General features: G+C 32.8%; 1 long non-coding RNA gene across 1 annotated transcript; it reads left to right on the plus strand.

The window, feature by feature from the left end:
* The first annotated feature begins 206 nt into the window (after window positions 1–206).
* Window positions 207–1998, plus strand: LOC145129477 (uncharacterized). The gene is made up of 3 exons (XR_013717520.1): window positions 207–277; window positions 1202–1250; window positions 1905–1998. It is a non-coding gene; the product is annotated as an uncharacterized LOC145129477 (long non-coding RNA).
* The last annotated feature ends 6644 nt before the right edge of the window (window positions 1999–8642 follow it).

Raw genomic sequence — 8642 nt, forward strand, 5'->3', positions numbered from 1 at the left:
CATCAGCCTCATCGGCATATTAAACTGGTATTAAAGGTGGAGTTTTGCACATTTGAGTTGTACCTTGCGATGTGAAGCTTTTATGTACACAATAATTGCATGTATAGATATAGATACAAATATATATATATATATATATATATATATATATATATATATATATATATATATATATATATAGAGAGAGAGAGAGAGAGAGAGAGAGAGCGTGTGTTTAAATTTGGCCCATGAATGAGGGATGCACTGAAGAACACGATACTCTCATGTCGACCATCAGGTATGTAAATTTTAAAATCCAAATTTTATGTCTGTTTCTGTTTTGGGATTTGAAAGATTGAAACCCAAAACCCTTTTTTTTGTTTGTGATTTGTGCAATTTTCTCTTCCTGGGTGCATCCTTTGATTCGGATAATTGTGCATCTTTTTTCTTGTAAGTTTCTCATTTCTAGGTTGCTGGTCATTGATTTTTAGATCGTATTTTAGGTTTTGTATTGTGTAGCTTTGATTATTTAAGAGAAACAATGGATAAGAAGAAATTTGAATTGTTTGCCATGGTTATTCTCCCGATGGTTGGAAAATATTTTACAGACTGACAATTTTTCTCTCAACTTTTTCAGTTACGATAGAATGGAAACATCATTTTCTTCTTTCAATCTGAAAACGTAATTGGAATATGGAAACAAAAGGAATTCCCCATTCCTATGTTAATATGGAAAATGATTTCATATTGAAGTTTAATCCTCTCTCGTTGTAACTCTTTTACCTGTTTATCCCTTTCCTCCAAGTTTTAGTCATTAAATTATGATTTAATTTAGTTATTGGAAATATTTGATCTCTAATTAGTGTTCTTTCTTGTTGTCACATGTCCTATATGACTTGAGTTACCAACAAATTTTAGAACAAATGATTTATTAAGCAATGGAACACAACTCCTGGCTTTGGAAGCAAAAGTCAACTAAGAACACCTTCATTTTTATGATTCTGATTATATATTGATCATGTACATATGCAATGTTTAGTATAACCTCTTTTCGAGGACAAAAAAGAAAAAAGAATCACATAACTAATCAAATACTTGATGACTAAGACAAAATAATCTTATTTTTTTTATAGATAGTTAAAGAAAATCTAACCATTTCTAACTTATTAAAGGATGCTAAATTGCAGAGGTTTGAGTTTTTTTTTATTTGTCTTTCTGGCAGAGCAACCTAGCAAGTCGAATACACGAAGTGCACAGGCTTCCAAAATATGGTCGGTGATTTTATTTTAAACATGTCCTTTATTTATTGGTTCATTTTTATAGCCAAATGCAAGTGTAATTTTGTTTTTTTGTCTATTATAGCACCATCATTCCTTTATTTGCCGAGCAAGATGCAAACGACAAACGACATGAACTTCATATAATTTGAGTTTTAATATTTATTGTCCCTTAGCAAACATTTGACTAATGAGAGATGGAAAAGCAAATTTTAGAGCTCTTGACTGCTTACGGGAAAAGTAGTTAATGATCTTTCCATGTTTTCTTCATTATTATAGCTTTTTTTTAACTCTACTGAATTGTTCATTTTCTTTTTTCACAATTTAATGTTGTAAAAGTAATTTGTATAGGCGCAATTGATATACTTTGTTTCATTAGAGGTTGTAAAGACGAAGATATGCAAAAAAACCTTATTTCAAACTCTATAAGGATTTGTGTGTCCTATGTCGTAACCTTTGTTTATTAATCCACATGTCACAATACAACATTCATTAACAATGTAGTAATAATGAATCAATTCATTTCAACTAAATAACAAATCAATTAGCTACTTGACGCTAATATGACCACCAAATATGTTATGACGGATGAAGGAGCAGAATATCTTTTAAAGTTCCACATTCTTCTAATTCATTTTAACTTTTTAGGTATTGAAGAACTAAGAAGCAACACACATAACATTAAAGATCAAGGGGCAATCACCAAACAAAGTGGATGAAGCCATGAATAGAGAAATTAAAGATGATATTTCGTGATTAACCCCAATATCCCATAGAGTGCTCTACAAACGATGCTCATAGGTTTTCAATAAGATGAAAAGGGGACTAGCAATGGACTTTCATGTATTTGTTGATTATAACAATGTATTTTTACCTTTATTTCTTATTTATATATTGTAAATAGAGAATCCACCAATTTATACCACTTTACTTTCATTTTCTTGGTTATTAGGACAATATAGCACAATTTATATTAGACAATGATATAGAAAATACCTAAATTATCCTCCGTGGGCCGTGCTTAGCACGGGCCTCAAGCATACCTAGTATATATATATATATATATATATATATATATATATATATATATAAAGTTGATTTTACATGATATAGGGCTTCAAAAGTGCTCAAAAACATTTAGAAATGAGAATCAAGCTTGGAGATGACGCACTGAAGTTAGGATTGCCACTTAAACATGAATCTAACATTAAAACCTCAATCTTTAACACAAATACTTCATTAATTTCAGACTTCTGATTTTTTTTTTCTCAAATTTAAAAGGAAAAATAGATAATATATGTATAGATAAGCTATCTACATCCAAGATCTTTAAAGAATCAAGTTCTTAACCTTTAGTTTAACTTTAAACAAGCTTCTAGTTTTTCCCCAAGCTCCTCAAATTGTCTTCCATCCTTTCATGCTTCTTCAAAATCATGCCAATAAAGGAGATGGATGAGAGTTTGGAGGTTAAGCCTAATGTTTTACAACTTTAAACATTAGCTACCTTAAGTTACAATTTTCATCTATAAATCCCAAGTTGGTATCACTCTAACCCATTAGGTTTTATGTTACCAATTTAACCCTAGTCATATAAAAACTTAACATTTATAGTCATGATGTTTTCAAGCAAGTTAAATAAGGGTTGCACATGGGTTTTCCAATGTAACGAAGTCAACACGTAAATTTCTAGACTTTGACTTATGTGCTGTTTGTTTTTTCTGAGACAAAATGTCTGCAATTTGCGGACCACATCTGTAGACCTCTGCAGTAGAAGAGGTGGACCAAACGTCTGTAGTCTGAAAAAAAGACTGTTTTTTTAACATCTGCGGGCTATTAAAATAAACTGAAATCTGAATAAACTGATTTTTTTAAACTTCAAAGTGATTTTTTAATATTTTTATGAATTTGTTATAAATAACTAACAAATCTAGATCAACTTTTATGTATTATTGTATAAAAAAAATGGTATGAATTAACGTATATATTTGATAAAAACCAACAACTTTGGTTGCAAAGTTATAACTAAACATTATAATTAGGGATCAAAGAATTTGATACATAAATGGATGGAAATAAACTTCGATTTTTTCAATTAAATCCATTAAAAACGTAACATAAATATTTTCCCGAGAAATTAAAAATATTGTATTAAATAATGTTTTACAAAATTTGGCAAAAAAATATAAGAATATATTATGATTTTTTCATATTTATATAAACAACTTCAACAACTATTATTGTAATAAATCTTTATTTATAAATTTGTCAAAAATATCATGTTTGTGTCGTCAAACGTTTTTTTTAAGTATTGTAATTTTTTTTCAAATTGTTTATCATTAATAAAGTTGTAAAAAATATAAATTAAAAAAAAACTTAAAAAAATAAAGATTTATGTGTTTTTTTAGGCTAGAAGATGTCTGAAGATGTTAGAAGACTCTGGTCCACATCTGCGCCAAGAAGAGGGCGCGCATACATTTTTAGGTCTGCAGTCTTCAAAAAAAACAAACAGTCTGCGAAGGCTAATGTCTGCGCGTGGTCTGCACAGCGCTGACAGAAGAGGTCACGCAGATCTGCAGACAAAAAACAAACAACACCTTAGTATATCATCTAGTTAATTTATTTTAACTTAATTTGCATTGAAATTTTAAATCACTAATTTTTACTTGGTTTAATTATTTAACTATCTAGTTATTTTTTAATTCATTGTTAAAACTTCTAGCCCTAAATAACAGGTGTTAGATAACTGTTAAAAAAATTGATTCGTTCAAATGTTGTTTAGAGGCTATATCAAACATATTGAATGTTGATCGATTTAGACGTAACTCATTCCATTCAAAATTTATTAAAACCTACATGTACGTTAAGTTTAGTGAAGGAAATCATATTCATTTTGTAGTGGTTTGTACGAAGCTAATGTGTGATTGCTAAATTTCCAACTTTGATTTTTTTTTTTATTGTTTTTGTTGATTATGATATTAACAAATTGTTCTCTGATATTGTCTTACTAATGACATGTGCTCATTTTAGGATATGTGAGAACTTTAACTATCATAACGCAGACAAATTTATGTAGACATAATGGTATCTAATTTCATGTCCCTGATTTTTCATAGAAGTTTTGAAATACTATTACTTATTAAATATTAATGTTGCATGTTTTAGTTGAATATTAATGTTGCATGTTATAGTTAAATATACATGTGATTACTTGGCAAGAAGGTATATCTGCATTATCCTTGTTTAGATAGTCATGTGTTCTAATCTAAATACCACATGCCTTAGTTTTTTTTTCTTTCTAAATCTACTATTGCATCAAACAAAAACATAACACAACGACAATGGCTTATAACAATTCATTTTGTTTGAATGCAATATTTCAATATAATCATGACTTTGGGAATTGTTATCAAATGGATTCATGTCATAACTCATATTTTAACCACCGACTAGTACATGTTTGTTTTTATTAAGTCATCAATATTTTAATTGTATTTGTTAAGTAGTTACTACTTCTATGTAACATCTAAGTTGATGAATTTTGTTTACATTATACCTTCATGGTGTTGCATGGTCATGGTGTTCATGTGGACTTTATTATTTAATTTTAGTTGTATAAAAAGTAAGGATAATTTAACATGTAGATAAAGATAGTTTTACTTTTATTTTAATAATAAACAATATCCATCTTCATCTTGATGGATTCCATATGCACAACTTCCTCCTAATCCCTCGTTGATAAACAAAAAAAAAACAAAAAAATAAAGATGGAGCAAAAACAACTTCATCCTTTGGGGAACTAGTGTTACGTTTAGGGATTTATGGTAAAAATATGAGTTTTTAAGTTTTTAACATTGTGATAAAATTCGAGTTTTAAATAAAGATGAAGATGGGGACGGGAACAAAAAAATCAATCGATGTATGAAAACAATGTCGTATGCAATAAAACCATTATCGATGGCAAACTATTTACGATTATCTTCGACTATTTTTACAGGTCCATCCTATTTATATATCATCATGTCTAATTATTTTTGTATGATTTATTAATTTTTCTTAATGGTATATTTTATGTATATAATTGTTTGATAAAGTTTTTCAAAATTCTATATTAAGACAAAAATATTTATATATACATAAAAGCTTAAAAACTTGGGCTAGTACTCTTTTTTCTCTTTCTTCTTTTGACACAGAAGTTATTTTTCTCATTGTAACGCCAGTGTTTCTTTTGTGTTCTTGTCTACTTTGATTACCACCTCATCGCCCTCCTTCTCCAATACTATTTCTCTCGCTTTTCTTTAATTCCTCTTGCTTTCTTCTTTGTTCCTCCTTCGTCTTGTGCTGCCATTTCGATTCATTTTCCTTTTTCACCTGTGATTAAAAAATTTATTCTGTTTAGTCATAGCGCAGGGGTTGGGGACGAGAACGATGGGGTGGAGGAATAGCAGACCGTTTCTCGTCTTCCGATTGTCGACGACCATTGCCCAGGTTAGACGAATCCTCCGCCTTCTACTCCATCCTTTTTTCTTTTTGTTTCTTATTTAAACGTTCTCATCATCAGGGCCCTTAGTGAATTGCTTGAACCCTAACTCTCCCCCTTTCAACAGATTGTGTTCTGCTTTTTTGGATTTTAATATATCTGCTATAAATTTTTTTTTATTTGGCTTTTTTGCAGGTTTCAAAGAATTGAAAGGGACGAGGAAGAGTTTTGTTTCAATATTAGGTTGGTTTAGTGAATTCAAAGACACAGTTTTAGGTTTCATTGAAATTTGATTGTTTATTTTGTTTAATTTTGTTAATGATATCTGTTGCTTCTGCTTATTTTAGGGCTTGATTCACTACCCAACTGATCAGTTTATAACTTAAACTTCCATCTTTGAAATATTTTCTTACAAATTAGATTTTATGTGTTTACTTACGTTGTTTTTGCCCATGTTCCTTTTGAGTTATGTAAAGATAAGAAAGATAAGATCGGATAGTTTGTTATAGTTTTAAATATATTGTTGTATTATCATCAGATCCTTAATCATAGGATCTTCAGTTGTATATTCACCTAATATAATGAGATCGATACCCAAGAGGCTCATTAAGCCAAATACACTTTTTCTATCTTGGTATCAGAGCTGAAAATCCTTCGTTAAACCATAGTTCTCATCCGACTCTTTTGGTCTCCTTCCAAAGAGTATCTCTTTCTCTTCTTCAACATGTCGGCACCGGTGAAATCCTCCACCATCGCTACCGCTGTATCCTGCAAATTAACCCGCACCAATTTCCTCCTATGGAAGGCACAAGTGATCCCGATTCTAAAGGGAGTTCAGCTCTTTGGCCATCTAGATGGCACTACACCGGCGCCTCCAGCCAAAATAATCACAAGTACCAGCGCCACAGGAAAAGAAACAATCGAGCCGCCAAAAGAATCTCCAAACCCAGAACACGACACCTGGGTAGTTCAAGATCAGGCAGTAATTGGGGGTCTTCTGTCTTCCATGACAGAAGAGGTTCTTCCTCAGCTGATCCGCTGCACTGACACTGCTCAACAATTATGGACTGCCCTTCTCACCATGTTTTCCGCTCAGCATCGTGGAAATTCTATCCAGATTCGCACTCAACTCTCAAATACAAAAAAGGGAGATCTAAGTGCTACAGAGTACTACCAGAAAATGACTGGTTTTGCAGATACCATGGCAAACATTGGACAACCAATGAATGATGAAGAGGTAATCGGCTATATACTGGCAGGATTAGGGCCAGGACATGGCGACTTGTTCACCCCCATAACAGTCCTCAGCAACGAAAGGAAAGTCACGCTTCCAGAGTTCTACTCATATTTGATTGCACACGAGGCTCAAGCCACTGCCATGGGAAGCACAGTGGAATTTTCGTCCTCTGCCAATAATGTCACACGCCAAGAAAGTAACAACAACAGTCCCTCACCTCGTCGCAATTATAATAATTCAAATGGGCACAGTAACTATAATCATAGAGGAAATTCTCAAGGAGGAAGCTATCGTGGACGGGGTAGGGGGCATGGTCGTGGAAATGGGGGACCCTGCTGCCAAGTGTGTGGTATACCTGGCCACACAGCTCTCACTTGCAGAAATCGTTTCAACCACTCGTATCAGGTAGAAGATTATCGTGGGGCAAATAGCGTGACCTCAGCAGGGTACCATCCAGAACCAAATTGGTTTATTGATTGTGGAGCAACAGACCATCTGACTAGTGAGCCTGACCGTCTCACTGTCCAAGAGCGTTATCACGGGAAGGATCAAGTCCAAGTGGCAAATGGTGCAGGTTTGTCTATTTCACATGTTGGTCAGTCAATAATTCCCGGTTTAACTAGACCTCTTTATCTCAAAAACGTTTTACATGTCCCACATATTAGCAGAAATCTTTTGTCTGCTCAAAGGCTTATGGCCGATAATCATGTATTTATTGAACTTTATCCTAATGTTTTCTTTGTCAAGGACATAGCAACGAAGAAAATCCTCCTACTAGGTAGGAGCAAAGGCGGGCTCTATCCAATTCCCATCAGTTGTTCTAGAAATCTTCCTCAACATCAAGGTCTATCAAGTGTCAAAGTCTCTCAGTCTCAATGACATCAGCGTTTTGGCCATCCCACTTTAGCAATTGTCAAAACAATTTTAAATTCAAATAAGTTAGGATATTCGTCTCATAATGAGTCTTTAGTTTGTGATGCTTGTCAACGTGGAAAAAGTCATCAACTTTCTTATAGTAATTCAGTTCGTGTTTCTACTTTTCCTCTTGAACTTGTGCATACTGATGTTTGGGGTCCTACCCAAGTTTCTAGTGGGGGTTTTAAATATTATGTTAGTTTCTTGGATGATTACAGTCGATACACTTGGATTTATCTTATCAAAAACAAATCTGATGTTGAACAAGTATTTTATAATTTTCAAAAACATGTTGAACGACTCTTAAACACCAAGATTCGTAGTGTTCAATCAGACTGGGGCGGAGAGTATCAAAGGTTGGATCAGTTTTTTCAAACAGTAGGAATCACACATCATGTGTCCTGTCCTCATACATCCCAACAAAATGGAATAGCAGAACGGAAACACCGTCATATAGTTGAAACGGGCTTAGCTCTCTTAGCTCAATCATCCCTTCCTCTTCGTTTTTGGGATGAAGCCTTTCTAACTACATGCTATTTGATTAATAGGATGCCTACTCGAACTATTGGAAGTGTCACCCCTATTAAACGGTTGCTAAATATCAATCCTGACTATTCTTTTCTTCGAGTCTTTGGTTGTGCCTGTTGGCCAAGTTTAAGAAAATACAATACACGAAAACTTAGTTTTAGATATACTCTGTGTGTTTTCTTGGGTGACAGTTCTATTCATAAGGGTTATAAATGCCTAGATAAATCCA

This window comes from Lactuca virosa, chromosome 8 (assembly GCF_052849685.1).
Source record: "Lactuca virosa cultivar CGN04683 chromosome 8, Lactuca_virosa_CGN04683_v6, whole genome shotgun sequence".
Lineage (NCBI taxonomy): Eukaryota > Viridiplantae > Streptophyta > Magnoliopsida > Asterales > Asteraceae > Lactuca > Lactuca virosa.